Genomic DNA, 19,474 nt, shown 5'->3' on the forward strand with positions numbered 1-19,474 from the left:
TGGAAGCCGCCGTGATCTCAGAAGGGAAGAGGACACAGGAGATGCTGCCAGATGCCTGCCACAGCCTGATCCCCTGCCCAATGTGCCCGTTGATCTCCACCGCTGTGTGGCCACCGATCCCCGATGTGCCCGCCAATGATGGGGTAAGTGCCAGTGGACTGGCAGACAGCAGGGGGGGTTTGAGGTGCCAAACAGAAAACCACCAGCCGGAACTGTCTCACACCCACTCTCACAGGGCTAGCACGATTACAGAACTAGAGAGGGGCGGGCTGCAATGCGTTTCTGAGGCCCCCCCTCTTTCAGGCAAAACAACGCATTGCGGCCCATACCCATGCTGTTCTGGTCTCATGCTAGGCCTGTGAAAGCGAGTGTGAGAGCTGGAGACTCCACCGGTTATACACTTCCACACGGCGGGTCCGAGCTTATCCCCACAGCGGTCTCCTAATCCCATGTGACGGCTGGCTGCTTGATTGGTTATCCACATCCATCCTGTGTGCAGCTTGCAAGATACTTATATGTAAGTGTATCTGAATAAAGTTTCTGCTGCTTTTGTTTGTGCACTCCTTACATTGTTTATCAGTGTCTGAGCACTGTACATTACATTGTGTTCAGTGGTCATTGTCTGTGCCCCCTTACTTTGACAGTCAGTGTCTATCCCTCCCTTACATCAGTGGTCAGTGTGGTGGCTTACATTGGTGGTCAGTGTTTGTGCCCCCCTACATTCACAGTCAGTGTCTGTGTCCCACCTTTATCAGTTTTTAGAGTCTATGCCCCCTTGCACAGGTGGTCAGTGCTTGTGCTTCTCTAATATCGGTGGTCAATGTCTGTGCCCCCATATGTTGGTGGCCAGTGTGCCTCCATTACATTGGTAGTCAGTGTTCCCTCATTATATTGGTGGTCAGTATGCCTCCATTACATTAGTGGTCAGTGTACCCCATTACATTGGTGGTATTAGTTACATTACATTGATGGTTAATGTGCCCCCCTTTTCTTGCTGGTCAGTGGGAGCAGTGTTGCACTTACCTGAAGTGGAGAACAATGGGCTCTGGGCACAGAACGCAGATCGCTCCAATGTAAACAAATTTGAAAACAAGCTCAGTGGTGTTCAGTGGTTAATAAGTTGTACTTAATTGTTTTAAGGTGTTTAATTTATTTCCCTGCAAGAAGTGGCACCGTTTGAATAATTTCCTTCCCTTCCAACATTACCAGTGAGTATATGATTGTAAACCAGATGGGAAGTCAAGATTAGAAAAACTCTAAAAGAAAAAAATGGGTCATTTTGCAAATAATGCTTGAAGTATTACTTTCTCTAAATACCTCAAATGTTGATCTCTTGTGTCTCCCACAATGCTCACTGCTTCCTCCCACATACCGTCATATCAGTCCTGTGTCCAGAAATAGGGAGGTCAGCAGGAAGAACCAGTGAGTGCTGCAGGGGAAATAGATAATTCCAGTAGCATTGATCTTCAATTTCCCAGCAGCCTTAGGAGGGGCAACAGGAAAGGTAAATATGAACTAATTTTGCAGTTTTTTTTTTCCCCTTTTATTGGTTGAGCTAGATCAGGGGTCAGCAACCTATGGCCTGCCGCCGCTAAATGTCCGGCCTGCCAGTGCATGTGATGAATTCAGGTGCACCCGGCTCACGGACATTTTAACCCCGCAAATATGCTGCCTCGGCTTTAAGGGACTGTATTGGGGTGATGCCTACATCACCCAGGGACTGTTTTTTAAAGCCCGGCAGTTTGCTTTCTTGGGATAACAACAGTTGCAGCTAGGAAGCCGCTCGGCTGTTATCCGATGCAGCTTGGGGGGGGCCTTACCCCCTCCTGCCGTCCCACCGGGAGGCCCGAGCGAACAGCTGGCACGTCCAGACCCGAACAAAGCCAGAATTGGCTACAAACGGGGCTTGGATCTAGTAATCCAGAAGCAATTTCATGACATCACTTATGGTTTACAAAAGACTTAAAGGCGCCAAATTTTTTAAAATTACAATATTCAACACAGCCAAACTTGGCGTTTTGAATGCTTTTAATTCTTAAACGGGAGAGTGCAAAATCTGGTGCAGCTCTGCATAGAAGCCAATCAGCTTCCAGGTTTTATTATCAAAGCTTATGCAATAAAGCTGAGGTGAACTGATTGGCTACCATGCACCAGATTGTGAGTACTCCAGTTTCGGTAAATCTCCCCCACTGCAGTTACATGAGCAGTTTCAGCAACAGTTCGTTTTTCCTTTTGTGATAAAGGTTTTAGATGAATAAATACAAGCTGTTCATTGTAAGCACCCGTCAGTGGTAAATGGTTTGTTTCAACACTGTAAGTGATACATTTATAGGAGAGCTTGTTCTGTTGAAAAACAACAAACTTATTTGCTGGATCACCAGATAAAAAGAAAGGAAAGAGTCTAAAACAGAAAATGAATGCAGCCATCACATCCAAGATTTGGTAAGCTGCAATTTTATAAATTATTGTTTTATGGGTTCAATACCGCTTAAATAGCTCATGGACTTTCACTTGTTGCCTGAAATTGCTCTCTAACATTGCAGTACAGTGTCCTCTTTGACGCTGTACAACAAAGGATATTAGTGTTCTTCTGTTTTACTATTTAAAGCAATACCTAATGGGTCTCTAAGAAAGGACAACTGTTTTATCCACAATATCAAGTAATTAACACAGTGCTTTAGTATTAAGTTCAATATTCACACCACCTTTAATTAGATGTACTACAGAACAAATTGCAGAATGTAATTATGCTGCAGCTGTTCACCCAGATTGCCATTATATAGAAATTCACTTTACACAAAACATTTTACTATGCTGCCACCGCTTATTACATATTTTACTTTTGAAAAGCACAATTTTGTTTGATGGGAAAAGTCAAACTGACTTACTTTTACCAAATGAGTCATAATGTAATCAAAAGTAGTCTGTAAGGTTAGAAAAAAGGGATGCTTCAAAACTTACAACTTAGGCTCTAACAACTCTTTTACCAGAGGAGCTTCAATAAATAATGCTTGCATCTAGTCAGGAAATGCAAATTAATGCGCAAGTGCGATTTAAAAAGAACAACTCTATCATAAATCACTTACATTTAATGGGGTCCACATGTTCTGTGAACAGTCATCCTCCTCTTTAACATATCATTATTGAAAAGGTCAGAAGCATTAACAGCAATTCTGCTTCCAAAAACCTATGGCATCCTTTCTTTTCGAGTTTCATGTGTGCATCCACAATGATGCAATAGTGCAGGGCTCAAAATGTTCAAGTACTGAGCTACTAGCCAGGCCTTAAGAGTTACTCGCCACCAGTTGCCCCCATCCAACCCCTACCCTGCCCCACCCATAATTCTGCCACTAAACACACCCTCGTAAATTATCATATTTTATCCTTATTTTATTCATCACAGTTAGATCAATGAAATATGATTGCTGATTGCTGGTATTGGTTATTTTTATTCTTACTCAATGTACTAATTACAAATTAGACTGAGGGCGGGGTGGACAGGGCAGCCATCGGAATTTGTGGGGCCCCTTACACAGCTTTAGGCCTGGACTTCCAAGCCCCCCCCCCGGGCCTGACCAACAATATTCCCCAGGGCCAACACACTGGTCATCCCACCAAATCCACCTACTGGCCATCCCACAGTCCTGCACGCAGCCCCCCCACCTGTAAACACTCAGCCCCCTCTGACACACACATACATAACACACACACACACACCACACACACATACATGCACACACACACACACATACATAACCCACACAACACGCACATACATAAGACACACATACACACACCACACACAACTCTGGCCCCCCTGTACACAAACCCCTCCATTCACTTATACATACAGACCCTACTTGTAAAGGAGGTCTTCCTAGTCCCAGTTTGTTTCCACAAAGCTGACACATGTCCCTGAGACTCATAGAGGAGCTTCAGTCATCACAATCCAGAATACAGTACAATCAGCACTCACACGGGGAGTGCATAGCGCAAGTAAACCCATCGATTTGATAGTTTCAAAAAACAGTTAACATTCCCGGCTTGCCGGAAATGCTAGCTGTCACATCTGCTTGTGCTCTCAACCAAACTGTCAAACCATCCAATGACTGGTGTCATAATGGATCACATGTGCAGCATCATGGCAGTTACAGCTTAAACAGAGGCCAAGATGGCAGCTTCCTTGGCTAAAAATGATCGGAGGGCTTACTTCCACTTTAAGCAGCCACAGGTGGTAGTAAAGAGCCTGATGTGAGCAAAATAACAGAGAGCAGCTGCTGCTGACTGTTCTGTTGTAATTGCATGCTTAGAGAAAGACAGGGTAGCCCCGTCATCTTTCTTCCTGACAGGTGTGCTCCACTCGCCCTTAGTTTATTTCCAATAGCCAAATGTAAGCAGAAATTTTGAGGACTGCAATAGTGGGGTTGAGCACAGAGGCAACACGGCTTCCTATGACAGTTATATACAACAAATTACTTTGGATGTCTTATTCAGGAGATCAACTTATCTTTTTATTAGTATCCAGATTTAAAGTTCTAACTCACACAGGTCAGATAATCAGCCCTCAAATCTTCCACTCTGCCCCCTGAAAAGCAGTCTATACCACAGAAAAAGTACTTACCTCTGTACCTGAGGTTTTCCTTAGTTAACCACTTCAGCCCCGGAAGATTTGGCTGCTCAATGACCAGGCCATTTTTTGCAATACGGCACTGCGTCGCTTTAACTGACAACTGCGCGGTCGTGCGACGTTTTCAAAATTGAGAGTGACAATTTTTATAAAAACACTATCTTTTACTTTTTGCTATAATAAATATCCCACATTTTTTTTCAAAAAAACACATTTTTTCCTATGTTTTGGGACTGACTAGGGGAGGAGAGAGATCAGTGTTCATACTTAGTATCCTGTCTCCTCTCCCCTGAGAGAACCGGGATTTGTGTGTTTACACACACAGATCCCGGTTCTCACTCTGTCACAAGCGAGACGTAGGTGCCCGGCGGTCATCGCGCCCGCCGGGCACTCGCATCGGCTCTGGGCACATGCTGCGGGGGTGCATGCGCCCCCTACAGTGTCTTAAAGGGCCGACGTACAGCTACAACAGCTGGCCCAGGGGAGCCATTCTGCAGCAGTACAACTGCGGCGGCCGGTCGGGAACCGGTTAATGAGGAACTGTCCTGTGGTGTCCAATAAGGCGAGTGGAGGACTAAACACAACATTGCCCATAGGCTTCATGCAGCTTATCTTTTCGCTGTTACTGCCTTGTTGTAGTCCAGTTGGCTAATGACTGGTTGGGTAATGATCAAGAAGCAGCAAGAGAGGTGCAAAAATTACAGATCCAAAGAATGAATGAAACAGAAGTAGGGCGATATTACGCTGCAAGTCATAAATTACAGTTTTTCTCCCAGGAAGGAAAACAGTGAGACATACAGTAGTAACTTCACCAAATCTCATCCATATCTTGTGAGGCAGCAGTGCCTTAGATGATCTTGCACTGCAGATAGACAACTACTAGGCTGCAGAACAGTAGTGCCTAGGCAAAGTCAGGAAGTGCACTGATATTTTTCTTGAGGAACTTGGGTAGATTTTATATGGAAATATGAAGAATAGGCATGATAAAATGTGCCTGGGCCTAGTTTGTGGAGGTTCTTTGTAAAGTTTAAAAATTACGAACTGATACTCAAACCCCTTTGAAGTCTATGGGGGTGAATCTTGATAATAAATTCTGGACATTTTTAAGGCTAATAGGCATATATTGTCAAAAAAAGGCCTAGGGAGCTGGGCACTGCCATATGCCAATGCAAAAAAATGTTAAATAGAGCCTACAATGTCTCATAACTACTGCTCCACTAGTCCATGCTTGAGGGTTGCTCCATGTCACTAAGTGAGATTACACATGTTACTCCAAAGCTCATGCAAACTTTTCCAGAACAGATTACTTTTTGGTAGCAGACTGTCTTCTCCAGAGCTGTCTTCACTTCCATAGGCCTCTTTAAATATGTCAGCCTGCACATTCAATCCCCCCACCTGGAAATTTACCACTTATTTCTCTAAAACAGAGCAGTTTAAATATTTCTTTCAGCTACACTGGGCTAATTATCTCAATGATAATATGTTCCATAGAGATTCATTTGTACTCTTTTGGTAAATCCAGCGGTTTTCAGGGGCCATATAATAGAATGCTAATAAAAAAAAAAAGTGTCCAACAATACTCTGTCTACAAAACAAAGTTTTTCTAATTTACAGAGCGCACCTTTTAGAGAACTTGCTTGATATATAAAAAACAATGGCAGGAAGAATAGTTCTTCAATTTTGCAATCTCTCACACAAAACAAAAGTTAATGCACACAAACAATAAATTCTACAGATGGGGAAACAACATTGGTCCTCTTTTGGCCAAACTAAACAGATCTCATGGCCCAAAATATCACATCCTTAAAATAATGGACCATAACCTTCAAACAAGCACCACCTGATAAACTCAATAGTTGTACTGTTTGAGCGCTATTGGGCCCACCTCTATGCCACCAAAGCCTCACAATCACTCCTATTCCAGTACCCGATAGATCAAGCCAGATTAATCAAGCTCACCCCTGACCAACCTGAACATCTTAACTATCCTCATACTACCTTGGAAATCCAATAGGCCATGAAATATTCAGCCAATAACCACCCCCCCTGGCCAGGGTGGCTATCCATCCAGTTTTTACAAACTTCTATCTATGGAAATATCCCCAGTACTCACAGATCTCTACAGTTCTATTCTCATTTACAGTACCCCAAATCCCAAATGTAATAAGCCTATACTGCTATAATGCTAAAACCATTGTAAAATCGAAATACAGGTTACAAATTGCTAGTCAAAATCATGGCAGATCAAATTCAAATCTACATACCCACATTATTTACCTCTCACCAGTTATTCTTTCTTCATAATAAACAATCTACTTATGGCATTCAAACTGTAGTTTTAACGAGGACCCAATCTAATCAACATTCTTCCTCTCTCCCTCATTGATGCTTCCAAGTCTCAATGCTGAGAAGGTTTTCAACAAAATAGAACTGCCCGCATTTTTCCTCTTATACACAATACATTTACAATAACCCCCACGCAAAATCGATCATCAACAGCCAACTCTCAATACCACAGTCCCAAGACACCAGACAAGGCTGTTTCCTCTTTAATCTCACACTGGACCCCCTTCTCTGACTATTAATATCCCAAATTACTTTCAGGGCAAAACTTATAGGCCATAAAACTATCAAAATTACAGCTTTTGCAGATAACCTACTTTTATATATCTCTCATTCTCTTTCCAGTATATTGCCTCTCATCAAATCACCTGGCCCAATCTCCAGTTATACTATCAATTTTGATAAATCAAAGGCACTGTACCTACGAATCATCATAAGCCCCCTTGGAGCAAACGCTACACTTTTATGTGGTGGAAAGACAAAATGTCTTACCTTGGAGTATCTATACACAAAAATCCTTATAATCTATACAAGACCAACAACTGTCCTTTGCTGCACGCAAAGCTAATTCTGCTACTTGGACACATGTTAATAACTCCAGCATGGGTGGAATAAGCCTAACAAAAATGGTATCTTTTCCCAATTTTCTTTTATGCCATACAGGTCCTCGCACTATTTCCTATATATTATGATCCCAAATATGTCTACAGAATGTTCTGAGACCCCATACACACTACTAGATTTTCTAAATGCAAAAAGTACTAAAGAGCTGAAATGGATAAAGTGAGAATAAATCCTGTGAAATTATATATCTAAAAATGTGATATCTAAAAATGTGACTATAAAAATCATAAAAGCTGCAAACTATAAAAAGTGCTCAGACACCTATAACAAGTAATTACTTAAATATAATAATAGTTGCGCTGATATTAACCCAGTCAATCCGTGCACAATAAATAATAATCCTTCCACATTAAAATAATTATATGTATAATAAATAAAGATATAAAAATATATATATATGGGTCTGGTCAGGTCAGAAGCATTAAACCAAAAAAACAATGCTCTTATATCCACAATGCAAATCACAAGCAACCGCCTGTGCTATTGGGTCTGTATGGATATAAATGCATAATGATATAAATAAATAATGTCATATAGTGTAGGAAAAATATCTGTTAAAAGCTGTTCTCAGTTGTGTATAAAAAATAAAATATAGTATCAATAAATTGTATATAGAGAATGTCTGTTGAAAGCCGTTCCTAATTATAGTATGCTTTATAGTAAGGCAGGAGATAGGTGTATTCACAAAGATCTCCCAAATGTTCTCTGTATTCTGAGGATTTCCAGATGAGTGTTCTCAGATATTGCACACATGTGAAATAAGCAGAAAAAACATGATTGCGCAGTAACTAATTACTTTAAAATAATGAAACTTCACTGGATACACTCACATGAGCCTGGATGTTTAAATGCCTGGATGAAGAGAAAAGAACAATCAGCCACTTGGGGCTCGGTGAGTCTTTACACCACTCTTGGCAAGCTGCTGACCGGCCTCAATACTGCACGTCACTGACTCCTCCTACGCGTTGCATCACACGACACGTGACTTTTTCAAGGTCAAATCACCTGGCCCAATCTCCAGTTATACTATCAATTTTGATAAATCAAAGGCACTGTACCCACGAATCATCATAAGCCCCCTTGGAGCAAACTCTACGCTTTTATGTGGTGGAAAGACAAAATGTCTTACCTTGGAGTATCTATACACAAAAATCCTTATAATCTATACAAGACCAACAACTGTCCTTTGCTGCACGCAAAGCTTATTCTGCTACTTGGACATATGTTAATGACTCCAGCATGGGAAGATCAAGCCTAACAAAAATGGTATCTTTTCCCAATTTTCTTTTATGCCATACAGGTCCTCGCACTATTTCCTATATATTATGATCCCAAATATGTCTACAGAATGTTCTGAGACCCCATACACACTACTAGATTTTCTGCAGATTTTTGTCTTCAGATTTACCAAATCCATATAATATGAGGTCAAACCTTAAGAGTTTCAATTTGTATGCAATCAGGCAGGCCCTTGCACTACATGGTTTTGGTAAATCTGAAGACAAAAATCTGCAGAAAATCTAATAGTGTGTATGGGGTCTGAGAGTTATTTTAGGACAGTAGGAGAGCAACACTAAGCTTACACACATGCAACAACCTCCCAGTAATGGGGAGCTCAGTTTCCCTGATCTTGAACTGTATAACTTAGCATATCTAACCAGATATGTAAAGAATTGGATTCATGGCACCCTGGTGTACACGGACACTGAACTTGACCAAACATGACACCTCATATCAAATTTGTTTTTCCTTCATATTCGCAAACAACTCCTGCCCACCATAGTGGCCACAGACACCCTTTTGTATACCACATAGCTGGCATGGTATAAAATCCAGGCTCTTTGTGTGCTGAATAGCCATGTATGCATTTCTCACTTGTGAATCGACTTGGACTGCCCAGAATTAACAGGACTGTCTACTCTCAAATATTGGCACAACAAAGCTCTTCACTATATACAATTCTGACAAAATATTAATGCTAAACAATCACTTCCTTCCATAGTAGCCATCAAGTAATATCCATAATTATCCAACAATCCATTCCTCTTCCTAAGAGTAAAATTCTATATTACTATTATTTTTAAAAAAACTCTCCAGTAAAGACTGTGAAAACTCACTGGATACACTTCTAAGCTATCGCAACCCAGATAAATTAACAGATTCAAGTCTACATACTGTAATGTTTTTTGACAACCACTGAACTATTCTATATACTTTGTACAATGGCTAGACTGAATACAAGTGGACTGGACAGTATCAAGTGGATACTCTTTTAAAATCATTATGTTTATCCTTGGGAACAATCAAACACATTATGTACCGTAAAATGATGCTTAGGCTTTTCCACCATTCCTACATATCCCCACATTGATCCTGATTTGTTGTCATCCAGTACTAGCCCTGAATTGACCAAAGGAGGAAGCAGGCATAACAGATCTTAAAGCTCTAGGGAAATTTATTCTGAAAAAAATAAAGCTAAAGCTCCTAACTTCTTAAAAATTGGCCAGTGTCAAAACAGTTTCATAGTATAAATTGTAAGCATCTTTTTTTTGCAGTATCACACTTTATTGTCTTAAAAGTTTAAAAAACTATGTCCAAAACAGAGAGCACAAACATTTCAAAACCACAAATTCACATTCCCTATGGCTGCACAGACTATAAGCGGTCTGGATAGGCCACTATATGAAAGAAAAATACAAGGCAAGTTTTATCTTAAAATACGCATTAGAATGCATAATTTGAGAGACAAAAGCCACACATATTTTTAGCTGACAAGTGCCTGGACAGCAGTAGGTTGAGTTAGAGCAGTTAGTCAGGGCCCAGCGTGTTAGTCGCCAAAGTGGCAAAGACTTATTTTCTGGTGGTTTTTTGTTTGTTTGTTTTTTTAACTGTTTGATGCCTGTACATGATGTAAATAGACTCTGTAAAAAAAAAAAAAAAACATCACATGTTTTAGCTAAGACCTGCTATGCCTGTTTGTGCTATAGAATCATCCAGAGAGTCACTCACACCCGGCTGCTGGGCTAATCCCTTATATTGTATTTTAAAACAATTGCCACACGCATTGTATTGTGGCTAAACAGTATGCCAGTAGCTTGTTAAGGGTTATAATATAAGAGGAGGAAATTAAGTATTTTTTTTTCCCTGTAAATAAAAATTAGAGTGCACTACTTCAGCACTACTTCAGAAGGCCATAGCCACAAATATTGATAATTGGCTGGACAGTAAGCACCCTAAATAAGGCTGCACTGTAAGAGGGTGAACAAAGCATGTTTTATCTTGAAATAAACAGAGTGTATTATTTCAGAGACAATAAACACACATATTGTATATTGACTGGACAGTCAGTATGTAAGCAGGTTTTATCTTGAAATACATTTTATAATTAATTAATTAATGTATTAATTATGTATAATTTTAGAGACAGCAGCCAAACATACTGTATAGTGAAGGTGGAGAGCATGGTGTGCCTTATGATATTTGAAAAAAAAGCCTTTATTTCATTTGTAATTACTTGTAATGATTTGTACCAGAGAAACAGTTTTTAGATTCACCATAAGCAGGACAAACTACAAAATATATAGAGAATTTTTTATATTAAAACTAATTCTTCAAATTATTAATTATCATACTCCGTTCACCATCTTTTAGCCTGCCCTTGCATGCAACTCCACACAGTCTCTTGATTGAAGCCTTACCAACATATCCTCCATACAGACAATTAGAATACTCATACCATCAGTGACCTTGATGTAAGTATTTCATTTAACTTAGGAGACTTATGTCCCCCCCTTTTATATAATGATTACTATTATACCATTTTACTACCACACCATATAATAATTTTCTGCTTTTATTTAAAGTCATTGATACAACAATATAACCCTTTGGTGATCTTGTTGTTCCTCAGTGTCCCCCTATCAGCCCTCTATGGCTGTGCCAAACTGACCCCCCTGGATCCGGTTTGTGAGGCGTAGGTAGGGATCCGGCCGGGTGATTCATGGGTGTAAAGTTTATACAGGGTTGAGTTTTGTAGGCAACTGGGTTCATACTTATATCTATATCTTTGTACTGATTTTTTATTGTACTGTTTCAATCGTTTGTTGTAACTTTGTATCTCTCCATTTATCTAGTGGTCTCAGTAGAAATTAAAAATTAAAGTCTCTTGCACATCCCCTGAGGAAGCCATAAAAGCGAAACATGTTGGGGTAATGTGCAATTTGCCTTGCTGTGACTTACTACTCACCTGTAAACGATTCTTGACCACCAATTGCTTATAACCATTCATTGTTTTGTAACATTATGTTCATTTTTTAACTATGTTATGTTAATAAAAAATTGTATTTTATTCATAATACAGTAGTTGCGCACTTTTATATTAGACACCGCAAAAATCCCCTCAATGTCCGTTTCCCCCCCTGCTTTGTATTCATACAAAATATATAATTTTTATCTACAGTAACACTATTTTTTTTAAATGAACACGGATCAGAGTAGACAAAAGTACATCTTTTTGATTAGAGATTGCCTTGAACATAAAATAGTTTTTGCAAGACAATACCTCTAACATTTGAAAGTTGTCACCAAAACACATTGGGAGATTTTGTTCTTTACTCCTATGCTGTGACAACTGTAACTTTATTTTGTGTCCACTATGCTAGTTTTATTACCCTTGCCATGTACATTTGTTTGTGTGTGTTTGTTTTTCTTTTTTTTCCTTTCCCTTAGAGATTGTGTCTTTTTAACATTCTGCTAAAACTTTTGTGAATCAGTACTGCTAAAACCTTGAAGAAGGGGACATACCTTGAAAGCTTGTCCTGAAAAATTATATGTTAGTGCAAATAAAAAAGTATGTCTCTGTCCCGAAGAAAATAGTTACTGGGACAGAGAAACAAATGAATGCCCCAACTGCAATAAAAAAAATAGTAATACGTTTTGCCTGGAGTTACACTTTAAGGCCCAACTCCAGCCCCAAACACCAATTCCCCTGCATGTGTTTATTGATTTTCTTTTTTACATCAACAACGTAGGGGTAGATTTACTAAAGACAAATGGGCTGCAGTACACACTCTGCAAGTGCAGTTTCTCCAGAGCTTATTAAATTAGATGACATGTCACTCTTCAAAGAATACCCAATCACATGTAAGAAAAAAATGAATTTTTTGCTTGCACGTGATTGGATAATGGAAATTTTCAAAGCTTCCCCTCATTTATTAAGCTCTGGAGCCATTGCACTTGCAAAGTGCGCAGTCTTTTTGTTTTGAGTAAATCCCCCCCCTAGGCGTTTTAATAAACATGTTAAAAATGTCTACAAACATCATAGAGCACAGATCTGCAACCAAGGTCAAGCCAATATCTATTACGCCAAATAATTTAAATCCCCTAAAACTGTTTCTCTAAATACAAAATACATATAGGTGTTTTATTTGAAAATGTTTAACTTTTGAAAAATATCTTAGACCCCTTTCACACTGGGACATTCTTCAGGTGCTTTTGGGCTAAAAATAGCTCCTGTAAAGCGCCTGAAAAATGCCTCCCCTGCAGCCCCAGTGTGGTAGCCTGAGTGCTTTTACACTGGGGCGGTGCACTTGCAGGATGTTAGAAACAGACCTGCAAACAGCATCTTTCGGGCGGTGGGGGAGCAGTGTATACACCGCTCCTCCACTGCTCCTGTAATTGAAATCAATGGTCACCACAGCAGCACTTTCTGGGCACCTAAACCTTTATTCGGCCGCTAGTGGGGTTTAAAAGCACCAGTGGCCAAAAAGCTCCGCTATAACAGCCGTAAAGCACCGCTAAAATTACTGCTTTAGTGCTAATGCTCCCCGCCCCAGTGTAAAAGTAGCCTTAACCACTTCAATACCGGGCACTTAGACACCTTCCCGCCCAGGCCAATTTTCAGCTTTCAGCGCTGTCGCAATTTGAATGACAATTGCGCGGTCATGCTACACTGTACCCAAACAATTTTTTTATCATTTTGTTCCCACAAATAGAGCTTTCTTTTGGTGGTATTTGATCACCTCTGCGGTTTTTATTTTTTCGCAACAAATAAAAAAAGACCGAAAATTTGGAAAAAAAAACAAGTTTTTCTTTGTTTCTGTTAAAATTTTTTGTAAATAAGCACGTTTTCTCCTTCAATGATGGGCACTGATATGGCTGCACTGACGGGCACTGATACGGCGGCACTGATGGGCACCGATGAGGTGGCACCAATGAGGTGGCACTGATGAGGCGGCACTGATGGGCACTGATATGCAGCACTGATGGGCACTCATAGGTGGCACCGATGGGCACTCATATGCGGCACTGATGGGCACTCGTAGGTGGCATTGATTGGTACATATGGGTGGCACTGATGGGTACTTATGGGAGGCACTGATGTGTGGCACTGATGGGCACTGATAGGTGGGCACTGATGGGCACAGATGGGCACTGACAGGTGGCACCGATGGGCAAAACATATTGGGGGCATTGCTGGAACATAATGGTGCCAATCAGTGCCCATTTGTGGACACTGATTGGCACAGATTGGGCACATTGGGCACATGTGGATGGCCATGGGGTACATACCTGGCCATCCACATGTTGCCCCTTCCCTGGTGGTCCTAGTGGCAATCCCTGGTGGTCCAGTGTGGTGATCTGAGGGGGGGATGCGCTGATAAACAATCAGTGCAGAACCCCCCTGTCAGGAGAACCGCCGATCGGCTCTCCTCTACTCGCGTCTGTCAGACGCGAGTGAGGAAAAGCCGATCAACGGCTCTTCCCATTGACAGCGTGATCAGCCATGATTGGACATGGCTGTTCACGTGGTAAAGAGCCTCCGCCGGAGGCTCTTTACCAAGATCGGTGGAGCGGTGTGTCAGGCTGACACACCGCTCCACCGATCGCCGCGATGCGCGCCCCTGGGGGCGCGCAGCGGCATGTTATCCTGCTGGACGTCATATGACGCCCAGTCAGGATAACGGAACCACTTCCCGGACTCCAATCCGCTATAGGGCGGACGGGAAGTGGTTAAAGAAGATGTGTAGCTAAAGCTCTTTTTGCTATTATTCTCCTTTGGATCACAGGAGTGCAGTTCTATACTCCAGATAGGAAAAAGAAAAAAAAATATCCGTGCTATGGCCAGTGTGACCCAAAAAAGAGGCTGCTAGCATAATACTCAGGTATAAAGTATAACAATGTGAAAAACAAAAACTTGCGGCACTACAAGTGAAATGAATGAAAATATACCATAGATTAAACATATTCTGACATGTGTATGTACACCTAGTGCAAAAACATTAAATCATGTGCAACATACCCAAAATTCATATAGACGCAAATAAAATATAGTGCATAAAAACTAAAACAAAATAAACTACAAAATTCAGGGATTAGCTGAATTTAAATAGACATGGGTATCTTATAGGCATAAAGACCCCCAGATTAAACTGAATTAGATGTCAATTCCAAATAAGGAGTGGAGAGAAATCACAATGACAAAGAATGAGTCTAAAAACCCAAGGAAAAGATCACCCATGAGTAGCCATCAGGGGCTTAATGGAAATGTATGACTGCTTATAAATAGTGGTCAAAATGCACATTTGGTTGATAATGAAATCCTCAGGGGCTTTGCCTCATACTCATAACATCGATCATACAGCCTTAAAGTGGTTGTAAACCCCAGTCATGAAATTTGAGCAAAGCACATATTGTAAATCTGTAGTGCTTACTTATCTCACTCCAAAGCTCTAAGTGTCATTTCTCTCTGATGCTTTGTTCCTCTGTTACCAGCTTTAGTCACTTCTGAGATGTTTTCCCGACACAAAATAAATTTGTGACGGAGAGGGAGTGGAAGAGCTCAGAACAGAGCTGGTCTATTCAGAACACTGTTTATCTGCTGTGTGGAGGAGGGTGTGTGCCTTTCCTCCAATCAGCTCTCATACAGTATAACTGCAGTCTCTCCGCCACTTTCCTATGTGCTGCTGACAGATGAAGAAATATTTTTAACACGATCTGCACGTTGGAAGGGGTGTAGAGAGGGGAAGACAGAAGATATATAAGTAAAACGTAGGAAGTAAAATAAGTAAAATGTAGGAAGATTTGTTTCATCTGTGTATCATCTGAGGCTCTTCACTTCACTGGGTATATGTGAGAGTTTACAGCCACTTTAAAGAACATCTCATGGACCCCTGCTTGTCCAACAAGAGCAGCGGTTGCCAACCAGGCTAATCAGTCTTATCAGTCACGGAAATGAAAGAAATGCTAACCATGGTAAAGTCCTGTTGATACAACAATATATTTAATAAAAATGATTGCACTTACAAGAATCCAGCAAACATGAAGCGTATACAGCGTACTGGAGGAAAGCTCCAGTCGACAGTCTCCAAAATGGCCGCATGTGTATCACTCATGCGTGGTGTGACATACATCCTAGCTCCACCCTACGTGTTTCGTCATATGTGACTTTATGATATATTTTCATTCCTTTTACTTGTAGTGCTGCAAGTTTTTTTGTACACTCCTGTGATCCATTTTCAGCTATCAGTGGGCTAAAGCCCTCTGATGTCTGACATCAGTCAAGGCTTGAGAAAAATCCAGACTTTACAGTCGGGATCCACCCAGATGCCTGGACCAGCAGCTGACTTAGCCTCTCAGCATGCCGCTCAGAGCCTGAGCCATCCCCTCCTGCTCCCTCGACAGCCCAGCTCTCCAGTGAGTACTGGAGGGGCAGAGCAGAAAGCCAGTGATTGACAGTCATCATACTCAGCTCAGAGCAGAAGGGGAGAACTGAGCTCTTAGTTCTTGAGGTAGAGTGGGCAGGGGGACAGCTGCAGCTGGGAATAGTGCTGCAGCCATCTAGGTTAGTAGGAATTTTTATTTTTCTGCATTCCTGCACTTCTCTTTTAAGTTGTAGCATTGCCAGAATGCCTTTAGTGCTACAGTAGTAATGCTTTCCAAATTAATGGGTCATTTGATGAACTTATTGGTTTATGTTTTATACATACCTTCATTCAGATGTCTTCTGATTGGTTACATGACATGTGGGGTCCTCTTCATCTCTTTTCTAGTTGTGGGCAGTTGCCATTTGCCAGCAAAAATCTGTGAATACCGGGCAATGTGATGATGCAACCCCAGGATGTCTATAAGGCTACAGGCTCACAGGAAATATGGTAGGTTAACATGAAAGAAGACTGGTGCAGGTCCACAGAGTAGTGAGTGTTTGAGGAAGCAAAACCTGCATTTTTAATTCAAAACAGAAGTTTGGGTATGAATTTTACTGCATAGTTACATAGGTCCAACTAGGATCAATGTAAGCATGCATATCTCATACCTGAGGAATGCCTATTAAAGCTAAAATTCACTGTAATATTTGTCACTCTTACAGCAATAACAGAAGTCTTCTGGGTCCAAGGGCAAGAAGATGTCCTTCTGCATAGTAACCACAGGGAGTTGCTTGCTCAGCACTGATCCCATTCAAAGAATGTCTTGTATTTTTTTTTTTAATATTTTTATTATTTTCAAAAAACAAGTACAATACACACATAAAATATTTAGGACCGCCAACCACAATACGGTAAGCCATCCCAAAAACATTAAAACAAAAATAAGAATTACACAAAAAGAAGTGCATTACCAGAATGCCTTGTAGTTGTTCAATGAATACAAAGCGTTCTCTGAGCAAGGTGGAAAGATGGGGCAGTGTTTTCATGATCTCCACCTAATCCAATCAGAGAATGCCTTGTGTTCATAGAAAAAATATAAAGTATTCTGTGAATGGCTGCAATGTGGAGAGAACGACCCCCTGTGGTTATTATGCAGAAGAGCAGCTGCTTGGCACTAGACTGGAAAGACTACTATCACTACAGTGGGTGCTTCCACAGGGATCACTCAGGTATACGATATGCATGCTTACATTGTCCAAGCTGGAACAATGTAACTATGCAATTAGCTTTACGTAATATCTTGACTGCACTGAAAAAATACTATAGTTTGGCCTTAAGACAAGTTCATCTTGTGTGACATTTCACTAGGAGTGTAAATTCTGTATGCACACTACTATAATTTTTTTCAATGTGAATAATGCACCAAAGTAATACTAACATACCAGACCTCTCACTTGGTCCACTGGATTGTAGCATGCTTTTGTACTATTAATTGGATCAGCTGGTACCTTATCTTACATTATTTTGATATGCAAAAATGTGCCATTTCAGTGTCCATTTAATATACACCGTCTTTCATTTACCAGCAAGCAATAAGTTGATACAAATGACCTTTGGTTGAAGATACAGTATGAGCCTAAAGATATGGTAAGATGGCATTTACCTTGTAAAACATGAATGCAGTGCAGCTTTGCTTGCTTATGGCCTGCTTTGTATCAAAGTCATTTACTCATGGCTGTCTTCATATTTTATTATGTAGTTTCAAGAAAATGTTGAGGAACCCGTACGTTGGAAATATATGACCGTACCAGTTTATTTTTCTGAGGACAAAGATAAAACATACCATAGATTCGAGAGTCAAATGCCAAGCGCAGAAAGGGAAAAAAATATTTGCTATGTTAGCAGATAAGACCTGCCTTCCAACAGAATAAATGTGAAATAAATGAAATTCAAAATGTTAACACTATTTAAAGCAAATTGGTTTCTAAGCCAGTAATTAATCACCGTTTGCCTCTGTTCAGTGGTACATTTAAAGCAATTTCTGGGAGCGATGGCAAGCAGTCAGCTGTCTGGGTTATGAGTTGGACGGTAATGTAGTGACTTTTCTATTTGATATGCCTTCATTTTACCAGGTAATTAACAGGACACAATTATGAAACCTAACCTATATTTAGTAGCTATTTGTTGTTTCTCCTGCATCTAACGCAAAACTGCAGTACAAAGACTTTTCCTTTCATCATGCTGTTTCCACATTTCTGTAAGTCAGAATGAAATCGCCTTGATTGGTTACTTAATTGAATAATGCACAATTAAACAGAATATGAGATCTATTTATAAGGGTTATCAAAATAGGAGCTTTTTACTTTGTCAGTTTTCTGTCTACATGGCCGAAACATGTTTTTCTATTTTAAAGCTTAACTCCAAGCAAACAGCTAAATACAAAGATACAATACATATAAAGGAGAATTTTTTTAGCCTATCAGAGGATTTGTTTTTCTGTTCATCCAGTTATGGCAGGGCAGGTGACCTGATTTTTCTCTGCAATTAAACTTAACCCCCAGTCTGTGGCTAGACAGTGAGAGAGGCAGCAAAGTAATGACATGAAATCTCTTACTCTGTTCCCTACTCCTGCTGGCATGCCCTCTGCATGTGAGTACTGCAGCATTGGCTTGTGCTGCTTCTCCCTCTCCCTGTCTGAAATTTGCTATGCAGTAGAAATAAAGTAGCTTATACCAAGTCAAATTTAGGTTCTTACATTACTCCTATTGTACTGCAATAGAAATATGGGAGTAAGGGCCCCAACCCCGAACTCACCAGGAAAAATTGCAATTTCATCAGTAAATGATGAAGTGGTTTTTCCGCAAAACTAGTCAAAATTCCACGTTATCTGTGCATAATTTTAGTATTTTTTGTATTAATTCTGTTTGTTGTATTAATAAATCTTGTTTTTTATATACATATTTTTTGCTTATTGCCGGATGTTCCCGTTATGTACCGAGATAGTCCGCTTGCAATTTTTCCTGGTGAGTTCAGGGTTGGGGCCCATATTTCTATTCCAATTAAATTCGGATGATGGTACATTCTATCAATTTTAACATATTTTATGTTGCTATGTGAGGCCACCAAACCCTCCTATTGTACTGCAGCTACCACAAGTTACACAAAGTGTTATGCGTTGCAATGCCATGGTCATACCTCCTAACTTTTTGAGATTGGATAGAGGGACACCTATAAG

Source organism: Aquarana catesbeiana, linkage group LG04 (assembly GCF_042186555.1).
Source record: "Aquarana catesbeiana isolate 2022-GZ linkage group LG04, ASM4218655v1, whole genome shotgun sequence".
Taxonomy (NCBI): Eukaryota; Metazoa; Chordata; class Amphibia; order Anura; family Ranidae; genus Aquarana; species Aquarana catesbeiana.